Source organism: Amblyomma maculatum, chromosome 8 (genome assembly GCF_055883805.1).
Source record: "Amblyomma maculatum isolate TAMU_Amacu chromosome 8, ASM5588380v1, whole genome shotgun sequence".
Lineage (NCBI taxonomy): Eukaryota > Metazoa > Arthropoda > Arachnida > Ixodida > Ixodidae > Amblyomma > Amblyomma maculatum.
The window spans coordinates 96,598,215-96,623,020 of record NC_139351.1 but is presented as its reverse complement, the minus strand read 5'-3'; the positions used below and the strand labels follow the sequence as shown (position 1 = coordinate 96,623,020).

The 24,806-nt window shown below is 44.0% G+C and overlaps 1 long non-coding RNA gene across 1 annotated transcript in view; it reads left to right on the top strand.

Annotated features, from left to right (window-relative positions):
• The first annotated feature begins 556 nt into the window (after positions 1-556).
• The window catches only part of LOC146181893 (uncharacterized), a 34,506-nt gene continuing 10,256 nt past the window's right edge, over positions 557-24,806 (top strand). Inside the window, exon 1 of the long non-coding RNA XR_014700026.1 lies at positions 557-837. This is a non-coding gene — a long non-coding RNA (uncharacterized LOC146181893). The remainder of the gene's footprint in view (positions 838-24,806) is intronic.

Sequence of the window (24,806 nt, the reverse complement as noted above, 5' to 3'; positions counted from 1 at the left end):
AAACCATTAACCATGATTCATTATCTTCCTTTTTTTTTGCACCGTTACTACGCTCCAAATCTCTGCTAAGAATTAAAACCCGTATCTTGCTTTCTTTTGTTTTTCAAATACAGTTATAGTGTACACAGAAGCTACAACCGCCCTGTAATTTTTCTCAAAATTACACTGCGATTGCTAGTTCGGACCAACAGGAACGCACCAGTCTCACTCTTGATATTCCGCTGCTTAGGCTTGCATTTTATTTCACACATAGAGCACATTTATTTCACGTTCTTATCGTACCTGAATACTGATGTTTCTGTGTTTTTCACTTTACAGCAATATACAGGAAACACCCCCAGTTCCAAACAGTATGAACTGTTGTTATAGCTCTCAGCCCCGCGGTGGTGGAGGGCACTTGACTGCTGTACCCAAGGATGCGTGATCGAGTCCCGGCTGAGGCGGCGGCTCTTCAATGGAGACAAAAATCAAAGCGTCCGTGTACTGTGCGCGATATCAAGACTCCAGGTGGTCGAAATTTCCGGAGCCTTCCACTACCGAGTCGCTCATAACCTGAGTTGCTTTGGCAAATTAGTTATAGCGCTCGTCGTGCGTTCTACTCTCTTGAGCTCCTTCTGCTTCTGCTCTGGTTTCATGCAGGAAAGACGCGTTGCAGCGTGGGCGTGCCTTGGAAATCTGTGACATCACGGCTGCCAACAACCTGTGGTTTCAAGCCGTCGTGACGAATTCTTTCGGGTCCCAAGCTTGGCGTTCCATGATGGCGGCGCAGGACATGTTCTCCGCAAGACTACGAGCGGAGCTTGGGACGGGACAGTTCAGAGTCGCCAAGTACACAGGGTGAGCACATCGCATTTTTCAGCCCACACGAGAGTGTCACAGAATCAGCTGTATTGTACGTAGAAGCAGTACTGCTCACGGTGAAGTTCATTGGGTAACGCAATTTCGGCTTTAAACCCTAGCGCTCTGCAGAAAACATCTTCGTCTTCATAGTCGTGCCCAGGCCACTAGAGCACTATGCTATCGCCGCAGCCGATTGCGCCTCATGTAAAACTGCAACACACTCTCGCGGTTCTTGTTCACTTTCTTCTCTTCCTTCTCTATCTGCGCCTTTGGTGCATATGGCACATACATACAGGGGGTAGGGGGATGGGCCAGAGTTCATTGCAGGTGTAAGAATAGAATTCGCTAAGTTGGAACTTCAAAACACACTCGCGCGGGGCATAAGGTAAGATGGAGTTCAAAGACGGATTCCGTCCGCACCACTAATGTATCGCGGGTGGTGGACATGGTTGTTTTCATGAAGTTACATTTGCGCCGCTCCTTCATTTAGCCTGGATGAATCCGCCATACACATCCGCCATCTTGCTAAAGACATAGACCGCGCAGATGTGTTAGACAGGCTGCCGAGAGCATCGAATAAAGAAGTCATCAGTTCAGTTCAGTCGTTCAGTCATGTCCGACTCTTCGTGACCCTATAGACCATGTCACGCCATGCTTTCTGGTCTCTCACTATCTTCCTAACTATCTTCCTAAAGAAGTCATACTAGCCCGTTTTTTAGAAGCAGACTAAGCGCGGAAGCGAGCGAAGATCGAAACGACAAGCAAAGCGCCCGTGTGCTGTGCGATGTCAGCGCACGTTAAAGAACCCCAGGTGGTCGCAATTTCCAGAGTCCTCCTTTACGGCGTCTCTCATAGCCTGAGCTGCTTTGGGACGTTAAACCCCACAAACCAACCAACCAACCAATCAGTGACACGGCTGCGTCCGGCGGCTAACGCTTATGAAACTTGGTTCAAGATTAGTTCAACCTCTGCACTTTTTTCTTCATGCTGCTTCCCATGCTGCCGCAATTCTATGCAGTGTAGACATGCTATCACGAACTATCTGATGGTAATGAATTTCATTGTATTAACGTGCCATTTATGCTAATGGGTGTTCTGAACTGCGTTCTTGTGAGAGATTATAGAAAGTCGAAGCGTGGTACGAGGGAATATAAAAATGAATACCCATAGACAGGGTGTAGCTGTTTCGAACGTGTGCATATGAGAGCAGATAGTTTCCAAAGAAGGTATGAAGCTTGCATTAATGTGAAAAAAAAAATATATACGTATCGCTTTTTGCACTAACTTCTGATGACAAATGCAAGTCTCGGGATTCTGGTTCGCTAGTACGTGCAGGGACGAATTTCTTAGCTGTACTAATCTCGTCATCTAGCGTCTTCTAGTTAGGATGCACGCTTGTAAAACGTAAACATCGAAAACGGTTATAGAACAAAACAGCAAACAGCCTTTAGTAGAATACCAAATCCAGTTAATGCATGGTTAATTCCTTTCCGCGTGCTAATAATTGCAATGTCATGTTAAAAGATTATGAGGTATTAAGCAAGACGTCATGACAGTCAATCGAATCTATATTGACTAGAGGGCATCCTTTGATGGTAATTTGGCGTTCGTTGCCGAGTTGTGTCCGACCATATTCACCCAATGCAAAGCCAGTAGCTTGTGAATAAATGTGCTTGTTTATCTTCTGCGGCTAGAATTTGTAGCTCGTGCTATGCTCTTTATTTTCGGTGATATGTTCGCGGGCATCGATCGTTTCCCCTCGGAAAATGTATTTCCCAGAAATCAGGCATATACTTGAGTATTCAGATTCTTTGATGAAAGAATGCTTTTGTGGATGGAGGCAGAGAAAATAAAATAGAGCACTCTAAAACGTGTAGGAGCGTGATTTGCTATACAGGGATAACCATTTAGGTACGTAACCAGACATATATGCCTCTCTGGCGCTTCGTTTTGAACGTTCGTTTTGTTGCTTCTCGCCACAGCTCAGATATTGGGCGCGAGCTCTACCACTGTAGCGGGCGACGCTAGTGTCAACCTAGGGGAGCAAGTGGGATCACGTGGCTTTGTTTACAGCTGCTGAAGCATGCGCTCGATTGAATTTGTGACTTTACGAGCTAAAAGTCGCGCTTTTCTCCGCAGTTGTGTTTTTTCACGTGCGCCAGCATCACACACTTTCACCTTGCATTGTCGCTGTGATTGCTTTAGTTTATTAAGCAGTTGACATGGTCTGTTACTGCTCTGTCGTAACCCGGCGCATGCATTCCTGTTTAGAAAAAATATTGGATAAAAAAAGCTTGGTTAAAAAAGTTGCCAATGGGTAAAGAAGCGAGTGGTCACTGTTGTGTGTGCAACATACTTTTCATCAAGCAATATTTCATCTATATGGAGTTGTAGAGTTTCGTGAGCTGCAGCCGAAGGACTGGAATCAAAGTTTTCATTATTGCACTTTTTAACCTAACGAAGCTTGATTGCTGGCGGGATAGAAAGTGTACTGGCTTCTTCGCCGAGCAGTACCTACCCAGTGCCATATAGTGCGACATGTTTCTTGGAAAGCCGCAAAAACTGAGGCGGAATGGTGAATATCTGATGATGTTGATGTGCTAACGTGGTAGATATTTTGAGAGAGGAAGTTTCCCCTTCAGAAAGCTGTTAAGTCACTGAAAGACTCGTTTTTGCTTCCTGTTTATAGAGGGGTTTTTGTTGTTTTGGGCACAGATGCATTTGCATGGAAAGTTTCGGATGTTCTCCTCGCTGTGTTAAACAAACGCAATGACGTCAAAAAAAGCAGCATTGTGTGTTGTGTTCTCATTTTGTGTCCTATATTTCACGCTGTAACTATGGAAGGTGGTCACCAACTCGCCCAACAACTTTCTTTACCTACCCATAGCAAGGAATGTTCGTCCGAAAGTGGGGAGGGGTTAAATGTCTACTCAGTGAAGGCATTGATGCTCGAAACAAATTTTCTGCTACCATGCTCAGCAGTACGCGTTGTGATTCGCCTTAGGGAAGTTCAGCAGTAATTTCAAATAGGCGAAAAAAAATTAACCATGCGTACCATGATCTGCTCACGTAATAGTCAGCAAAACTACGCGGGAAAACCAACACCCACTCGAAGCTCTCGAGCGGCAATAATCGTGGTCAGTGTGAAAAAGGAACACACCTCTGCACAGTTGCTTTAAATAATTTCTTTGCTTCATCCCCAGGGTAAAGCTTTGCTATTCAATGATCAGCCAATTGGCGTCGCTTCTGCCTGCACTGTGCGAAGTGCCCAACATCTGTCACCACCCGAGAGCTCCGTTCCCCTAGCAGAGAAATATGATTACCGTGCAAAGCAGCGATGTCGCGGTGCAGAGCGTAATTTTCTAAAACTGATTACTGTGATTTATGACCGCTTATTTTAGACTGAATATGTCACGTGTTCACTTTGCTTAACATAAGCGACAACTGCCCTGCAGGTATGCGGCGTCGTAGCAGTAGTTCAGACTCGCCGGGCTATGCTTTGACATCTCACGGATTCTGTGAAATGCCTTCTTGCCGAATAGAGTTGGCCTAATGCCTCAAATAGCCGACAGGCCCAGGTCGAAGCGTATATGTAAAAACTAAATAAAGTATTAACGCGCAACTAAACTGCCTAGGAAACCATCACTCAGCAGGAGTTCAAAGCACGTTATCCAACTCACTGCGTCACGCGCCGCATCCAAGAGGTGGCGCCAATGTATGTCCTCGCACCCAATATTGTTCCCCTTAGCTCGCGGCTAAGGGGAACAATAATTTTGTTCATAATATTCGGGCTAAGCTCAAAAGGTTAGAGTCTAGCGTCTTATGGTTCATTTCCGGTTCTTCCATTTGCTGAAGAAGGTATTCATGATTCGTAAGTTATATTGCGCTCTGCAAACTCAACTAGTAACTCTTCCGTGCTATTCCTAGAGCCAATGCCATAGTAACCTACTGCCTGGTCTCCTGCTCTTATTCCCTACCTTGGCATTGAAGTCGGCCATTAGTATAGTACACTGCGTCTTTACTTTTCGCATTGCCAATTCTACATCTTTGTACAAGCTTTCAACTGCCTGGTCATCATAACTACATGTGGGTGAATAGGCCTGTACAACCTTCAGTTTATACCGCTTATTAAGCCTAATTACGATGCCTGCAACCCTCTCATTAATACTATAGAATTCATCTATATTACCCGCTATATACTTATTGACAAGGAAACCTACTCCTAGTTGTCGCCTCTCTGGTAAACCTCGATAACACAGTACATGCCCATCCTTCAGTACAGTATATGCCTCATTCGGCCTCCTAACCTCCTTAAGCCCTATGACATCCCATTTCATACCCTATAGTTCCTCTAACAGCATTGCTAAACTAGCTTCACTAGCTACGGTTCTATCGTTAAATGTTGCCAGGGTCAGTTTCCAATGGCGGCCTGTCCAGCGGAGCCAGAAATCCTTAGCACCCCCTGCTTCGTTACTGGCCTGACCGCCGCCGTGGTCAGTTGTTCCGCAGCAGCTGGTGACTGAGGGTTGGGGTTTTATAGAGCTAATCAGTCGGAAATGAACATGGAAAAGTACTAACGGGGACTCTAAAAATGAAATCGACTTCATACTGTGTTCAACCCCCGCCATTGTGCAGGATGTAGAGGTAATCGGGAAAGTGCGATGCAGCGACCACAGGATGGTGAGTTCCCGAATTAGCCTAAATCTGAAGAAGGAACGCATCAGATTAGGGGAAAAGAAGCCCACCAACAAATTAGCGGTGAGGAGGAGGGCAGAAGAGTTTAGGATCTCGCTACAGAATAGATATTCAGCTCTAACCGACGATGGCGACATTACCCTAGAAACAATGAACAATAATTTCAGAGATCATCACTGATTGCGCTGTAGAAGTAGGCGGTATAATAGTTAGGATACTGGTAAGCTGTCTAAGGTGACGAAAACATTGATTAAGAAATGCCAAAGTACGAAAGCTTCAAATCCAAAAAACTAAATAGGATTTGCCGAGATATTAAAGCTAATCAATAAGCGCAAGGTGGCCGATATAAGGAAGTGTAACATGAGAAAATTGAGCATGCTGTAAAAAACGGGGGAAGCCTTAAAGCGGTAAAGAAGAAATTGGGGCATAGGCAAAAACCACATGTATGCGATAAGGGACAAGGCGGGCAACGTCATCACGAATATGGACAAGATAGTCAGAGTAGCTGAGGAGTTCTATACAGATCTCTACAGTAGCCAAAGTAGCCAAGACCGTAATGAGTTTGGCAGTAGGGAAAAACAGTCAGACGTTCCACCAGTGACGAAGGACGCGGTCAAGAAAGCATTGGAAACTATGAAAATGGGGAAACCAGCTGGAGAGGGTCAGATATATAACTAGAGATTGTTTAAAGGATCGGGGGGATATCATGCTAAAACAGCTGGTCACCCTGTATACGCAGTGCCTGGTGTCATCGATGGTACCGGAACCGTGAAAGAATGCAAACATCCTCATTCACAAGAAAGGGACTCTAAGGACCTTAAAATTACAGACTAATCAGCTTACTGTCTCTTATGTATAAGGTATTTAATAAGGTAACCGCTAATAAAATCACGACAACCTTAGGCTGCAATCAAGCAAAGGATCAAGCAGGTTTTCAGAAACGGTACTCTACTATGGATTATATCCATACCATCAACCAGGTGATAGAAAAATGCTCGGAATATAACCAGCCCTTATACATAGCATTCATTGATTACGAAAAAGCATTTGACTCAGTTGAAACCTCGTCGGTGATGCAGGCATTGCGAAATCAGGGGGTAGACGAGCTATATGTGGAAGTTCTGGAAGATATATATAGCGGCTGAACAGCAACCATAGTTCTGCATAAAGAAAGTAACAAAATTTCCATAAAGAAAGGTGTTAGGCAAGGAGACACAATCTCCCCAGTACTATTCACAGCTTGTTTAGAGGAAGTATTCAGAGACTTGGAATGGGAGCAGTTAGGGATAAGGGTAGATGGAGAATACCTCAGTAATCTGCGATTTGCTGATGACATTGCCTTGCTAAGCAACTCGGGGGATGAACTGCAAATAATGATTGATGACCTAGACAGGAAAAGTAGAAAGGTAGGCTTGAAAATCAATATGCAGAAGACTAAGGTAATGTTCAACAGCCTCGGGAAGGAACAGCAGTTTACATTAGGTAGCGAAATACTGGAAGTAGTAGGCGAATATGTCTACTTAGGACAGGTAGTAACCGCAGATCCGGACCACGAAAAGGAAATAACAAGAAGAATACGATTGGGATGGAGCGCATTTGGCAAGCACTCGCAGATTATGACTAGCAGCTTACCGGTATCGCTCAAGAGGAAAGTATACAACAGTTGCATCTTGCCTGTACTCATCTATGGGGCTGAAACTTGGAGGCTAACCAAGAGAGTTCTACTTAAGTTGAGGACAACCCAGAGGGCTATGGAACGAAAAATGGTAGGGGTAACATTAAGAGATAGAAAGCGTGCAGAGTGGGTCAGAGAAATAACTCAAGTTACCGACATTCTAGTAGAAATTAAGAAGAATTAATGGACATGGGCAGGACATGTAGTGCGAAGAGAGGATAACCGATGGTCGCTGAGGGTAACAAACTGGATTCCAAGGGAAGGAAAGCGTAGCAGGGGGCGGCAGAAAGTTAGGTGGGCGGATGAGATTAAGAAGTTCGCAGGGGTCAAGTGGATGCAGCTAGCACAGAACCGGGTTAAGTGGAGAAATATGGGAGAGGCCTTCGCCCTGCAGTGGGTATAATCAGGCTGATGATGATGATGATGATGATCAACCAGGTGATAGTAAAATGCTCGGAATATTACCAGCCATTATACATAGCAATAATTGCTTACGAAAAAGCATTTGACTCAGTTGAAACCTCGGCGGGGATGCAGGCATTACGAAATCAGGGTGTAGACGAGCGGTAGGTGAAAATAGTGGAGGATATATATATATATATATATATATATATATATATATATATATATATATATATATATATATATATATATATATATATCCTGCGGAACTATGGTTCTATATATCATGCGGAACTATGGTTGCTGTGCAGCCACTATATATATATATATATATATATATATATATATATATATATATATATATATATATATATATATATATATATATATATATATATATATATATATATATATATATATATATATATATATATATATATATATATATATATATATATATATAGTGGCTGCACAGCAACCATAGTTCCGCATAAAGAAAGTAATAAGATTCCCATAATGAGAGGTGTTAGGCAAGGTGACACGATCTCCCCAGTACTATTCACAGCTTGCTTAGAGGAAGTATTCATAGACTTGGAATGGGTGCAGGTATAGATAAGGGTAGATGGAGAATACCTTAGTGATCTGCGATTTGCTGATGACAATGCGTAGCTAAGTAACTCGGGGGATGAACTGCAATTAGTGATTGATGACCTAGACAGGAAAAGTAGAGGGGTGAGTTAAAAATCAATATGCAGAAGACTAAGGTAATTTTCAACAGCCTCGGGAAGAAACAACAGTTTACGTTAGGTAGAGAAGCACTGGAAGTAGTAGGCGAATATGTCTACTTAGGACAGGTAGTAACCGCAGATCCGGACCATGAAAAGGATGGATGGATGGAATATAGAAGCGTCCCCTTTGAAACGGGATGGTAGCAGTAGCTATCATACTCATTTTTCTCCCTATATCTTAATTATTGATTTAGAATGGTTAACTAAACCCCCATTCTATTTATTAAATTTTGTTCCTACATTACTGACCTTATGTCACTTCTCTGCTTTTAAGCCGCCTACCTTCCAGTCGTTTTTTGCTAGTTTCCGCCGCCAGTTTATTCACCCGGTCACTGTTATCTCTAAACCCCAGAGCTTCAGGAACTGTGATTGCGCCTGCACCAACTTCCGGATGGATACCATTACATTCGAGTATAATATGGGCAATTGTTTCACTGGAGTTTCCACATACAGCACATACGTCATCTCCATTGTTAAATTTCTTTTTGTAGCTGCGTGTTCTAAGGCACCCTGATCTAGCTTCAAAAAGTAGGGCACTGCCTCTTGAGTTACCAAAGAAATCTTCCTTCCTGATCTGCATTTTCCACTTTCGGTATAATTCCACACACTGTTTCTTTTCCATCGAATTTATCTAATTTTTACCTTCTGTGTTTTTCACCTGTTGCCTAATTCTGTTTATTTCTCCGTCCTTGTTACTAGCATACTTACTAGTTAGTTTCCTAGTTCTTTTGCTCCATTGTGAGTCAACGCTTTTTAGGTGCAGGTATTTAAATACTTTAGCTGTCCATCCGTTACTGTCCAATTTCCTCAGGCGTTCCTCATATAATATTTTACTCTGAGCTTCCCGTACTTCGAAAGATGCCCTGCCCATATCTCCCTGTACCGCCTCATTTGTTTTTTTGCCGTGGGCACCTAGTGCTAATCGTCCAACGGATCTCTGATTTGTTTCTAATGTCGACTGTACCTCTGATTTTAGGCACAAAACCGCATTTCTGAAAGTAAGTCCGGGCACCATAATTCTTTTCCAAATACCCCTCAAAACCTCATACCTATTGTATCCCCACAATGCCTTATGGTTCATTATCCCGGCATTCCTTCGCCCTTTGGCCTTAAGTGATTGCTCATGCTTTCCAATGTATGTCAATCCTTCGTTTACCCATACCCCCAGATATTTATATTCTGCTACTCTAGGTACTTCAAGGCCTTGTATTTTAAGACCCTTATCAGTTGAGCCGTTGAAAATCATCAGACCCGACTTAACTGCGCTGAAACTGAAGCCTAGAACGTCCCCTTCGTCTCCGCAATACCTAACTAGAGTTTGCAATTCTTCCAGAATCTCAGCTAGCAGCACAATATCGTCTGCATACATCAAACCGGGAAGGCGCTGCTCTACCGCCTTTCCACCTAATCTATATGACAGGTTAAAACCTAGGTTACTGTCTTGTATCCTCCGTTCCAAGTTTAACATATAAAGCATGAACAGCACCGGTGATAGAGGACAGCCTTGTCTTAATCCTTTGCATACTTTGACATCCTCCGTACTTCTTATCCCTTCCCACGTAATTTCTACTTTGTTATCCCGGTATATTTCCTGTAGGAACTCTGTTATCTCATAACCGTTACCTTCTTCTTTTAATATGTTCCACAGGAGTTTCCTGCTTACGTTGTCGTATGCCCCGTTTATCTCCAGGAAGGCCAAATACAAAGGTCTATTTTCCACTCTAGATATTTCGATGCATTGGGTAAGCACGAACAGGCTATCATCTAAGCGCCTACCATTTCTAAAGCCGTTCTGAAGTTCTCCGAGTATCCTGTTACTTTCAACCCATGCTTGCACCTTTAATTTCACCGCCTGCATGGCCAACCTGTACATAACAGATGTTATGGTAATCGGCCTGTAGGATTTTATGCGCATCCTGTCTCCTTTCCCTTTATAAATCAAATTCATTTTACTCTGCCGCTAGCTGTCCGGAATTTGCTTATTCGTTATGACTGTTTCCAGAGCTTTTAACAACGTTTCCTTACTTTTTGGACCGAGTTCATTAATCAGCTTGATCGGAATTCCATCTCTTCCTTTAGATGTGTTTTTAGGAATATTTTTACTGCCTTTTTCCAGTTTAGATTGGTCAGTTCTAAGCTCCTTTGTATTCTGATACCTTGTGTTGCTTCCTGATTGACGGAGATTACCCTATCGTCGCTCTTAAATGACTCGGCTATAAATGATGTAATGTAGTTCACTGCGTTATCTCCCTTTAAACAATTTCCTTCGTTATCTTGAATCCGATCCTGCTTTCTTTGATTCTTCTTCCCTAGCCAGCTTATATGGTTCCAGAATTTTCTTGCTCCGCCTCTAGAGGCATCGTATATATCAGCCATCCAGCGATCGGTGGACTGTCTTATTTTACTTTGGACGAGGGCCTGCACCTGAAGTTTCTTTTGTCGATATGATTCCCATTTTTTGGTCGATTTCCTCCTGAGATACCTGTGCTTTCTTTGCCATTCGGTGTTCCCTTGAAGCAGCCTGTCGTTGTTCAATAGCTTCCCGGATTTCCTTATTCCACCAGCTCCGTGGCTTCCTCTTTCCATTCCTGCGGTTTTCTATTTTAACCTCCTTAAGTTTCCTCCTTATGAGTAGTCCTACCTGTTCATAATCCCAGTCCAGTCTTCCATAGGGCTTTTCTCTATTGCTTCCTCTATGTCTGCTGCTATCTGCGCAATTTGATCATCATTGAATTTTGCGTTTACTTTTTGTCTAAGTTCCATTTCTCTTTTCATCAAGGGCCCCATCTGCAGACTAATACGTTTATGATCACTTCCCAGGCTACACTCCACTTATTCGTCTATTTCCATTTTTTTGTGACCTTGCTATAAACTTCCTGTGACATTAGACAATAGTGAATGGTCGTCTGCCTGTTGCGGAATTCCCACGTGATTTGGCCTTCACATTTGGTTTCTCTATTTTCTATAACTAGATCGTGTCGCTCACAGAAATCTAGTATTAGCTTGCCGTTACAATCCGTGTATCCATCCAGATCGTCGATGTGGCCGTTCATGTCCCCCAGTAGAATAATATTTGTCCCGTCTCATCACTGAGACATTCAACAAGATCCTTGTTTTCTTGCCTGCATTGGTATCCTGTTCCTAAATAAACTACCCCTAGCCATGTCCTTATGCCGGCAATTGTTCCTGATATCCAGATACGTTCTTTAAAAGATGATTTTGTTCTTTGCCAATTTTTCTCTGGTGTACCAACATACCTACTCCTCCACCCTTTTTTTCCGTTTTCGTTGCACCCTCCCAGACGTAGCCTTCTATAATCGTCGGATCTCCTAGATACCTGAGATTAGTCTCGCATAGAGCGTACAGACCTATTTTGTCATCCTTCAACTTCTTTTCACCTCTAGCCATTTCGCTCTTTTTCTACCTCCTTGCATGTTTATCTAGCTGATCCCAGTGTTAAATTTCTTTTTGTACTTTCCTTTCTCGACCTCCTCCTTGCCATTTTTTGGGGCTCACCTTCCGTTATTACAGTTTCTTCTGCTTCACTTCTAACTACCTCTGTGCACGGAGTCCTCGCGGACCCCCTAAAAAAGCTACAGCCCTGCCTGCCAGGCACCAGCCGATCTCTTCTCCCACCATTCTGTTAAAATGAATGCCATCTCGCTAAAAAACCCTACCAAAACCTGCTTTATGCACCTCCCTGTTTACCTCAACCACTTCGAAACGCTTCTCCAGGCTTAACTTTCTTATGTCCTGGTTAACTGTCACCACGTCCTTTTCCATCTTTCCGTTCAATCCTAGCACCTCTGGTACTGTGCATACAACTATCTGCGTCTGCTGTGCTATCTCCCTGATCTCGTCAACTCCCTTAGCTAAACTTTCCACCACTCCTGCAGCGTCACCATTTAGGACATCGTTTAGCCCCGCGGCTACTATTACCATACTGCGCTCTGCGGAATTCTTCAACAGCCTATTTTTACTCTCTTTTAGCACTGCCCTCATTGTTCTCCCTGGGAAGGCTCCAACCAACACTCTCTTATCACCCCTTACACGTTCCAAAATATCTCGCTTGCACCTGTCCATGTTAGAATCTCCGGCGATAAGCACCTGGGCCTTCTCTCTCCCTCTCCCAACTGTTGGCTCCTGCTTTCGGTTATCTGTGTCCTTATCTCTGGAATTTTCATTCTGCCTTACTTCTTCCTTTTTTTCCGGCGTCTTAGCTGCTTCTAAATAACTCTGACGGTTCGGATCCGCCTGACCTACTTTGCTTATGCCTTCCATGCCAGTGCTGGCCCCAGCCACGTGGCCCGCATTGGAATGTTCGTCCTCGTTGGTTCCAAGGATAAAGTCGGCCCTTTTTTTGTCAATTTGAGTAAGCTGTCCAAGCAGTTTATGGTTTTCCGCTCTTAACAAACGTACTTCATTTTCTAAATCATCCACACGAGACACTAAACTGCCGCTTTCTTGATCATCAAATCTATCCAGACGCGCACTCAGTACGCAACACCGACACAAAAAGTCGCTGCCTTCCGCTTCACCTACAGAGTCAAAACGCGTTTCCTTTAGATTAACCTGCGCCTCACCTCAGGAAATAAGATGAATAATATTGGGACGGAGCGCATTTGGTAAGCACTCGCAGATTATGACTAGCAGCTTACCGGTATCGCTCAAGAGGAAAGTATACAATAGTTGCCTCTTACCTGTACTCACCTACGGGGCTGAAACGTGGAGGCTAACCAAGAGGGTTCTACTTCAGTTGAGGAGAACTCAGAGGGTATGGAACGAAAAATGGTAGGGGTAACATTAAGAGATAGGAAGCGTGCAGAGTGGGTCAGAGAAATACCTCAAGTTACTGACATTCTAGTGGAAATTAAGACGAAGAAATGGGCATGGGCAGGACATGTAGTGCGAAGAGAGGATAACCGATGGTCGCTTAGGGTAACTAACTCGATTCCAAGGGAAGGAAAGCGTAGCAGAGGGCGGCAGAAAGTTAGGTGGGCGGATGAGGTTAAGAAGTTCGCAGGGGTCAAGTGGATGCAGCTAGCACAGAACCGGGTTAATTGGAGAAATATGGTAGAGGGCCTTCGCCCTGCGGTGGGTATAGTCAGGCTGATGATGATGATGATGTATTATGGTAGCCATTAATTTGATGCACGGATCCTATTTCGGAGGTGTTTCCACATAAACCTTCCTTTCGTGTTTTCTTTGATACGTTAGCTGCGCATCACTCACTAGATGCTTTATTGGAAATAATTTCCTGATTTTACGATCTTAGATGGATATACGAACTGTCATAAAAAGTATTGACTCGTCAGAGAGAGAAGAGTGACATTCCGCGTGCGAAGCACAGAAAATATGTCTCGTGTGTGGGCTGTGCGAGTAATTTCATCGGGCCAATATGAAAAGCAGTGTCCGGCTATCAACCAATGGCGCGTCGAAATAATTACTACACGTTGATATGCTGGGTTAGTCTCGGATAAGCGGAAAACCTTTCACATATGAGGATATTGTGCGAATGATTTGGCGCATTGAAGGTTCAAAATGCGCGCAGTATTGTTGATGGCTGGATGGGGTCAACTGTATTAGATTAAAAAAAATGTCTTCCAGGGTGGTTCCCTGCTAGTCCAGGAGTCCACTGGCCTGTGCTTCACATAGCGCCCGATCCACCAGCCATTTCTAGCCGGCGGGCTGAGCGGTCTGAAAAGCAGTCTGCCAGGAAGAATAAGTGGGATGGGATAGATGGGGAGTACTGCTTGGGGGGAAGGACATTTCCATAGGTAGTGAAAAAGTGCGGATTTGGGCAACCCATAGGTGTCACAGTGAGGGGGCAAGGCGGGGTGAAAGCATGCGAGATGGAGGGAAAATGAAGCAACCCATCTGCAACTGTCGCCATGTGGCACTGGATAAGGGCGACAAGGTTATGTGCGATGGTGGCTGTGTCCTGCGGCTGTGTTTGTGGAATGTGGTGATTTAATATGCAGAAAGGACCTATGTGGCCACTTGCGCGGTGTTGGGGGCCTGATCATCCGGGGCCTGGGAAGAGAGCTCTCGGGCCAGCGCATGAACGCGCTCATTACCGGGGATCGAGGCATGCCCAGGGATCCACGTCAGATTAACCATTCAGTAGAGACAGGTGACTATAGCATTGGCCCTAGGAATAGCAGGGGGAAGTTACTAGTTGAGTTTGCAGAGCGCAATAACTTAAGAATCATGAATACCTTCTTCAGCAAACGGAAGAACAGGAAATGGACATGGAAAGGTCCTAACGGGGAAACTAAAAATGAAATTAACTTCATACTGTGTTAAATCCCCGCCATTATGCAAGATGTAGAGGTAATCGGGAAAGTGCGATGCAGCGACCAGAGGATGGTGAGGTCCCGAATTAGCCTACATCTGAGGAAGGAACGCAAAGATTAGTGAGAAAGAAACCCACGAACGATTTAGCGGTGAGGGGGAGGGCTGAAGTGTTTAGGATCTCGTTACAGAATAGATATTCAGCTCTAACCGAGGATGGCGATATTACCCTAGAAGCAATTAACAATAATTTCAAAGATATCATTACTGAATGCGCTGTAGAAGTAGGTGGTAGGATAGTTAGGATACTGATAAAGTGTCTAAGGAGACGAAAGATTTGATTAAGAAATGCCAGAGTATGAAAGCTTCCAATCCAACACACCAAATAGGATTGGCCGAGATATCAAAGCTAATCAATAAGCGCAAGGTGGCCGATATAAGGAAGTATAACATGAGAAAATTGAGCATGCTGTAAAGGACGGGGGAAGCCTTAAAGCGGTAAAGAAGAAATTGGGGCATAGGAAAAAACCAGATGTATGCGGTAAGGGACAAGGCGGGCAAAGTCATCACGAATATGGACAAGATAGAGCAGCTGAGGAGGTCTATACAGATCTCTACAGTAGCCAAAGTAGCCAGGACCGTAATGAGTTTGGCGGTAGGGAAAAACAGTCAGACGTTCCACCATGGACGAAAGACGCGGTCAAGAAAGCATTGGAAACAAGGAATGGGGGAAATCAGCTGGAGAGGGTCAGATATATAACTACAGATTGTTTAAAGGACCGGGGGGATATCATGCTAAAAAAAAACTGGTCACCCTGTATACGCAGTGCCTGGTGTCATCGATGATACCGGAACCATGGAAGAATGCAAACATTATCCTCATTCACAAGAAAGGGACTCTAAGGACCTTAAAATTACAGACTAATCAGCTTACTGTCTCTTACGTATAAGGTACTTACTAAGGTAATCGCTAATAAAATCAGGACAACCTTAGGCTGCAATCAAGCAAAGGATCAAGCAGGTTTTCAGAAACGGTACTCTACAATGGATTATATCCATACCATCAACCAGGTGATAGAAACATTCTCCGAATATAACCAGCCCTTATACATAGAATTCATTGTTTACGAAAAAGCATTTGACTCAGTTGAAACCTCGGCGGTGATGCAGGCATTGCGAAATCGGGGGGTAGACGAGCCGTACGTGAAACCAGTATATATATACTTTATTAAAGGAAACATTTTTTATTTTTAATTTCACTCCACGTTTCGATCGGAGACCGATCTTTCTCAAGAGTGAATCTTCTTGGATCGTGTTACCGCTTTTAAGCGTTTGGACACAGACCACACCTGAGTAGAAAAACAAAACGTGAGACAGACGAAAGAGACAGATGCAGTAGGGAAGGATGATGTCCAGGTGTGCCATCCCAGGCGCTGCTCTGAGCTCGACAGGCCTGTCGCATTGCGCTGACACAGGTGCCTGGATGCATAGCCTCTGCTGCGAAAGAATGCGGGCTACTGTCACTCTTCGTGGCCACGACGGCCGAAGAGTGGGGGTAGGCAGAAAGAGATCGCCACAATCGTGGCCGCTGCAACTGAAAAAAAAAAGGGGGGGGGGGGTGGAGGTGGATAAGGAAGGATGGTAGCTTAGAAAAAAAGTCGGAAGTAAGCGAAAGAAAAGAGAAAGGGGGGAGGGCGGTAGGAGGTAAGTGGCCTTGACAAGACGAGAACACGCAAACACTTTGGCATTCAAAAAAAGGTGATGACCTCAGACGACTTGGCCTGGTGTGCTTTGTGCATTACAGTTGGAATTTTCCTGTGTTCGTGACATCGGAAGAGATGACAGGACCCCGTGGGTTTCGTTTAAGCCCTGTTGGAGAGTATTAAATTTAAAAATGAAATATGATTCTCGTTGTTCGCTCTCACGAGTGTTTTTGAAGGCATTCTGTAATATTGTGACTTTAAGATTATCGAACTCATGTCCTTCCTTGCGAAGGTGCTTCGAAAGGGGGAGGTTGGGAAGGGTTTGAGCGTGCGAGCGGTGGTTATTAAATCTCAATCGGAAGGAATTATCTGTTTGGCCAATGTACTGCAAATCACAGTCACCACACTCGAGCATGTAAACAACGTTGTTAGAATCGCAATTTAAATCGTCTCGTATAAAATGTTTGAAATGTGAGTGGGTGCTTTTAGCCAGTGCTGTGGACTGTATGTGTTTACAGATTTGACATCGGCTTTTTCCGCATGACTTTCAACCCAAAGTTCTCGGTTTATTGACAGTTGAGTGGACAACGTGGTTTTGTAAATTCTTTGGTCTTCTGTATGTTACCTGAGGAGCCGTCGAGAATATTTTGGAGAGTTGTTGACTTTGTTCTATGATATTGAAATGTTTTTTAAGGATTTTGTTAATATTCGGGATATTGTCTGCGAAGGTTAGAATGAGATTACAGTGTTGTGGTGTTGGCTGTGATTCCGCAAGGATGTGATGACGATTACTTATTTCAGCCTTTTTTATGGCATCTTCGATGATAGAGGGCGGGTATAGTGTTGTTTCTCTAGTGTTACTCGCATGCGATTGGCATTTTCTTTAAAATCTACGGATTTTGAGCAAATGCGTTTGAATCTGATAGCCTGCGAGTATGGGATTGAAGTCTTGCAGTGGCGTGGATGGCAGCTTTTGAAGTGAAGGTATTGTTGTCTGTCTGTGGGTTTTTTGTAAACGCTAGTGATTAATGCGCCCCCTTCAACTCGAACCAGAAGATCTAAGAAGTTGATTTTACTAGTTGAGTAGGTGTGTGTGAAAGAGATATTAGGGTGTATGTTGTTGAATGAGGCGATAAACTTAACGAGTTCGTCCTCTGTTTCGGTCCAAATCATGAATATGTCATCTAGAAAGCGTTTGTAAAAAGTTGGTTTGATTGCACATGAGGACAGAAAGTCGAACTTAATTTTGCTCATAAATATGTTTGCGTAATTTGGAGCCATTTTGGTGCCCATAGCTGTACCACTAGTTTGAAGATAGTATGAGCTGTTGAATTCAAAAGTGTTAAGTTTAAGGACAAGATTGGCAAGTGTCTCGATGGTACTTGGGCTAGGAGAGTCTAAAATTTTATATTTTTCATATGCTCCGATAATGGCCTGAATTCCGTCATGTCGGATGTTAGTGTAAAGTGACACCACGTCAAGGGCGACTAGGAAAGCGCCATGAGGGAAGGTAACATTGGATAATTCTCTCAGGAAATGATTGGTGTCGCGTATGTAAGATGGATGTTTCGGAGGTATGTGTTTGATTAGGGAATCAATATGATCTGAAACTGGCTCTGTGAGTGTGCCGATACCGGAAACAATAGGTCGCCCTGGATAATTCTCTGTGTATTTTCGGGAGCATGTAGAAGCGCCCCGCTGAGGCATTTTTTGGCGTCAGTGCCTTACTTACACGTAGGGGTAATTCACCTTCATCGGTTAGTTTAGTAAGAGTTTTTCCTATGATGCTCCGGTGTTCAGCGGTGGGGTCCGATGAGAGTTTCTTATAGAATTTTGGGTTATTGAGTCGGTGGTTGCCCTCCTGAATGTAATCGTCTTTGTCTAAAATTACTATACCTCCACCTTTGTCGGCGGGCTTAATAACAATGTCAGTTCGTTTGCCGAGTGAGCCTAATGCATTACGTTCTTTCCTTGCGAGGTTAGGTGGGCAAGATCTACGTGTCCCAAAGGCCTGAAGAATATCCCTTTGTACTACTTTATATACAGGTCCAGATATTTTTCCCTACCAGGTTTGGGCGTCCACGGTTCCTGAGGTCGGGGGAGTGCGGATTACTCGAGTTTGGCCTATCGAAAAAATATTCACGTAGTCTAAGATTATGAGAAAAGTTATCCAGATCTTTGAATAATTGAAATTCATTATACTTTCCATTACTTGGACAGAATTTTAGGCCGCATGACAAAAGGGACTTTTCATCGGAGGTGAGTTGAGAGTTTGAGAGGTTACTTATAATTTCTGGAAGGTGTGGTTCCTCGGGTGTTTGGTCTAATGTGGTTAGGTGTTCGGTTACGGTTTTGAGGATCTCGTTGGATGGGTGTATGTGGCTCACTGGCTGTAATTCTTTTGTAGGGTCTATGTTTGCATCAACAATTATGTTATCCCGGGAAAACTTTTGAAGTTTCTTTGTCCAAATTTGCTCAGTTTTGCAAGACTGGAAGACTTCAAGCTCAGTTGCCTGTGATGTTGAAAGCAACATGTTGTGACGCGCCCGCCTCTACTCGAAGTTTAATGATGCCAACGTTTGTTCGAAGTGCTCTATTGTTATTTTCAAAAGTTTAAAAGAAAGTAACAAAATTCTCATAATGAAAGGTGTTAGGAAGGAGACACGATCTCCCCAGTACTATTCACAGCTTGCTTAAATTTAAATTGGTTCACAGGAAGGGAAAGGCGCAGTAACTGTCACACTTGCTCTGTGGACACCCGAACCGCGCCGTAAGGGAAGGGAGGAAGGTGGGAATGAAAGTGGAAAGAGAGAGGAAGTATTCAGAGACTTGGAATGGGAGCAGTTAGGGATAAGGGTAGATGGAGAATACCTCAGTAATCTGCGATTTGCTGATGACATTGCCTTGCTAAGCAACTCGGGGGATGAACTGCAAATAATGATTGATGACCTAGACAGGAAAAGTAGAAAGGTAGGCTTGAAAATCAATATGCAGAAGACTAAGGTAATGTTCAACAGCCTCGGGAAGGAACAGCAGTTTACATTAGGTAGCGAAATACTGGAAGTAGTAGGCGAATATGTCTACTTAAGACAGGTAGTAACCGCAGATCCGGACCACGAAAAGGAAATAAGAAGAATAAGATTGGGATGTAGCGCATTTGATAAGAACTCGCAGATTATGACTAGCAGCTTACCGGTATCGCTCAAGAGGAAAGTATACAATAGTTGCATCTTACCTGTACTCAGCTACGGGGCTGAAACGTGGAGGCTAACCAGGAGGGTTCTACTTCAGTTGAGGACAACTCAGAGGGCTATGGAACGAAAAATGGTAGGGGTAACATTAGGAGATAGGAAGCGTGCTGATGTATGGATGGGATCAACTGTATTAGATTAACAAAATGTCTTCCAGGGTGGTATCCTACTAATCCAGGAGTCCACTGGCCTGTGCTTCAGATAGCGCTCGATGCGCCAGCCATTTCTAGCCGGGGGGCTGATCGGTCTGAAAAACAGTCTGACAGGAAGAATAAGTTGGATGGGAGATGGAGGGTACTACTTGAGGGAAGGACATTTCTACAGGTAGTGGAAAAGTGTGGATCTGGGCAACCCATAGGTGTCACAGTGAGGGGGCAAGGCGGGGTGAAAGCATGCGAGACGGTAGGGAAAATGAAGCAACCCATCTGCAATTATCGCCATGTGGCACTGAATAAGGGCGATAAGGTGATGTGCGGTGGTGGCCGTGTCCTGCGGCTGTGTTTGTAGAATGAGGTGATTTAATATGCAGAAAGGACCGATGTGGCCACTTGCGTGGGGTTGGGGGCCTGATCATCCGGGGCCCGGGAAGAGAGCTCCCGGGCCAGCGCATGAACGCGCTCATTACCGGGAATCGAGGCATGCCCAGGGGTCCACGTCAGATTAACCATTCAGTAGAGACCGGTGACTATAGCATTGGCTCTAGGAGTAGCAGGGGGGAGTTACTAGTTGAGTTTGCAGAGCGCAATAACTTTAGAATCATGAATGCCTTCTTCAGCAAACGGATAAACAGGAAATAGACATGTAAAAGACCTAACGCGGAAACTAAAAATGAAATTGACCTCATACTGTGTTCAAACCCCGCCATTATGCAATATGCAGAGGTAATCGGGATAATGCGATGCAGCGACCACAGGATGGGGAGGTCCCGAATTAGCCTAAATCTGAAAAAGGAACGCAACAGATTAGTGAGACAGAAACGCACCAACGAATTAGCGGTGAGGGGGAGGGCAGAAGAGTTTAGGATCTCGCTCCACAATAGATATTCAGGTCTAAATCCATGAACAATAATTTCAGAGATATCATTACGGAGTGCGCTGTAGAAGTAGGCGGTACGATAGTTAGGATACTGATAAGTTGTTTTAGGAGACGAAAGATTTGATTAAGAAATGCCAGAGTATGAAAGCTTCCAATACAAGAGATATCATTAGTGAGTGCGCTGTAGAAGTAGACGGTACGATAGTTAGGATGCTGATAAGCTAAGGAGACGAAAGATTTGATTAGGAATGCCATAGTATTAAAGGTTCTAATACAAGAGACCAAATAGGATTGGCCGAGATATCAAAGCTAATCAATAAGCACAAGGTGGCCGATATAAGGAAGTATAACATGAGAAAATTAAGCATGCTGTAAAGAACGGGAGACGCCCTAAAGCGGTAAAGAAGAAATTGGGGCATAGGCAAAAACCAGATGTATGCGATAAGGGACAAGGCGGGCAACGTCATCACGAATATGGACAAGATATATAGTCAAAGTAGCTGAGGAGTTCTATACAGATCTCTACATTAGCCAAAGTAGCTGGCACCATATTGACTTTGGCGGTAGGGAAAAACAGACGTTCCACCAGTGACGAAGGACGAGGTCAAGAAAGCATTGGAAACTATGAAAAGGGGGAAATCAGCTGGAGAGGGTAAGGTATATAACTACAGATTGGTTAAAGGACGGGGGGGATATCATGCTAAAAAAAAAAAAAAAAAACCGGTCACCCTGTATACGCAGTGCCTGGTGTCATCGATGGTACCGGAACCATGGAAGAATGTAAACATTAACCTTATTCACAAGATAGGGACTCCAATGACCTTAAAATTACAGACCAATCAGCTTACTGTCTCTTACGTATAAGGCATTTACTGAGGTAATCGCTAATAACATCAGGACAACTTTAGACTACAATCAAGCAAAGGATCAAGCAGGTTTTCAGAAACTGTACTCTACTATCGATTATATCCATACCATAAACCAGGCGATAGAAAAATGCTCGGAATTTAACCAGCCATTACACATAACATAAATTGCTTACGAAAAAGCATTTGACTCAGTTGAAACGTCGGCGGGGATGCAGGCATTACGAAATCAGGTTGTAGACGAGCCGTACGTGAAAGTGGTGGAAGATATATATATATAGTGGCTTCACGGCAAACATAGTTCCGCATAAAGAAAGTAACAAAATTCCCATAATGAAAGGTGTTAGGCAAGGGGACACGATCTCCCCAGTACTATTCACAGCTTGCTTAGAGGAAGTATTCAGAGACTTGGAATGGGAGCAGGTATGGATAAGGGTAGATGGAGAATACCTCAGTAATCTGCGATTTGCTGATGACATTGCCTTGCTAAGTAACTCGAGGGATGAACTGCAAATAATGATTGATGACCTAGACAGGAAAAGTAGAAAGGTAGGCTTAAAAATCAATATGCAGAAGACTAAGGTAATGTTCAACAGCCTCGGGAAGGAACAGCAGTTTACGTTAGGTAGCGAAGCACCGAAAATAGAAGGTGAATATGTCTACTTAGGACAGGTAGTAACCGCAGATCCGGACCATGAAAAGGAAATAAAAAGCATAAGATTGAAATGGAGCGCATTTGGCAAGCACTCGCAGATCATGACTAGCAGCTTACCGGTATTAGTCTAGAGGAAAGTATACAATAGTTGCATTTTACCTGTACTCACCTACGGGGCTGAAACGTGGAGGCTAACCAGGAGGGTTCTACTTCAGTTGAGGACAACTCAGAGGGCTATGGAACGAAAAATGGTAGGGGTAACATTAGGAGATAGGAAGCGTGCTGATGTATGGATGGGATCAACTGTATTAGATTAACAAAATGTCTTCCAGGGTGGTATCCTACTAATCCAGGAGTCCACTGGCCTGTGCTTCAGATAGCGCTCGATGCGCCAGCCATTTCTAGCCGGGGGGCTGATCGGTCTGAAAAACAGTCTGACAGGAAGAATAAGTTGGATGGGAGATGGAGGGTACTACTTGAGGGAAGGACATTTCTACAGGTAGTGGAAAAGTGTGGATCTGGGCAACCCATAGGTGTCACAGTGAGGGGGCAAGGCGGGGTGAAAGCATGCGAGACGGTAGGGAAAATGAAGCAACCCATCTGCAATTATCGCCATGTGGCACTGAATAAGGGCGATAAGGTGATGTGCGGTGGTGGCCGTGTCCTGCGGCTGTGTTTGTAGAATGAGGTGATTTAATATGCAGAAAGGACCGATGTGGCCACTTGCGTGGGGTTGGGGGCCTGATCATCCGGGGCCCGGGAAGAGAGCTCCCGGGCCAGCGCATGAACGCGCTCATTACCGGGAATCGAGGCATGCCCAGGGGTCCACGTCAGATTAACCATTCAGTAGAGACCGGTGACTATAGCATTGGCTCTAGGAGTAGCAGGGGGGAGTTACTAGTTGAGTTTGCAGAGCGCAATAACTTTAGAATCATGAATGCCTTCTTCAGCAAACGGATAAACAGGAAATAGACATGTAAAAGACCTAACGCGGAAACTAAAAATGAAATTGACCTCATACTGTGTTCAAACCCCGCCATTATGCAATATGCAGAGGTAATCGGGATAATGCGATGCAGCGACCACAGGATGGGGAGGTCCCGAATTAGCCTAAATCCGAAAAAGGAACGCAACAGATTAGTGAGACAGAAACGCACCAACGAATTAGCGGTGAGGGGGAGGGCAGAAGAGTTTAGGATCTCGCTCCACAATAGATATTCAGGTCTAAATCCATGAACAATAATTTCAGAGATATCATTACGGAGTGCGCTGTAGAAGTAGGCGGTACGATAGTTAGGATACTGATAAGTTGTCTTAGGAGACGAAAGATTTGATTAAGAAATGCCAGAGTATGAAAGCTTCCAATACAAGAGATATCATTAGTGAGTGCGCTGTAGAAGTAGACGGTACGATAGTTAGGATGCTGATAAGCTAAGGAGACGAAAGATTTGATTAGGAATGCCATAGTATTAAAGGTTCTAATACAAGAGACCAAATAGGATTGGCCGAGATATCAAAGCTAATCAATAAGCACAAGGTGGCCGATATAAGGAAGTATAACATGAGAAAATTAAGCATGCTGTAAAGAACGGGAGACGCCCTAAAGCGGTAAAGAAGAAATTGGGGCATAGGCAAAAACCAGATGTATGCGATAAGGGACAAGGCGGGCAACGTCATCACGAATATGGACAAGATATATAGTCAAAGTAGCTGAGGAGTTCTATACAGATCTCTACATTAGCCAAAGTAGCTGGCACCATATTGACTTTGGCGGTAGGGAAAAACAGACGTTCCACCAGTGACGAAGGACGAGGTCAAGAAAGCATTGGAAACTATGAAAAGGGGGAAATCAGCTGGAGAGGGTAAGGTATATAACTACAGATTGGTTAAAGGACGGGGGGGATATCATGCTAAAAAAAAAAAAAACCGGTCACCCTGTATACGCAGTGCCTGGTGTCATCGATGGTACCGGAACCATGGAAGAATGTAAACATTAACCTTATTCACAAGATAGGGACTCCAATGACCTTAAAATTACAGACCAATCAGCTTACTGTCTCTTACGTATAAGGCATTTACTGAGGTAATCGCTAATAACATCAGGACAACTTTAGACTACAATCAAGCAAAGGATCAAGCAGGTTTTCAGAAACTGTACTCTACTATCGATTATATCCATACCATAAACCAGGCGATAGAAAAATGCTCGGAATTTAACCAGCCATTACACATAACATAAATTGCTTACGAAAAAGCATTTGACTCAGTTGAAACGTCGGCGGGGATGCAGGCATTACGAAATCAGGTTGTAGACGAGCCGTACGTGAAAGTGGTGGAAGATATATATATATATAGTGGCTTCACGGCAAACATAGTTCCGCATAAAGAAAGTAACAAAATTCCCATAATGAAAGGTGTTAGGCAAGGGGACACGATCTCCCCAGTACTATTCACAGCTTGCTTAGAGGAAGTATTCAGAGACTTGGAATGGGAGCAGGTATGGATAAGGGTAGATGGAGAATACCTCAGTAATGTGCGATTTGCTGATGACATTGCCTTGCTAAGTAACTCGAGGGATGAACTGCAAATAATGATTGATGAC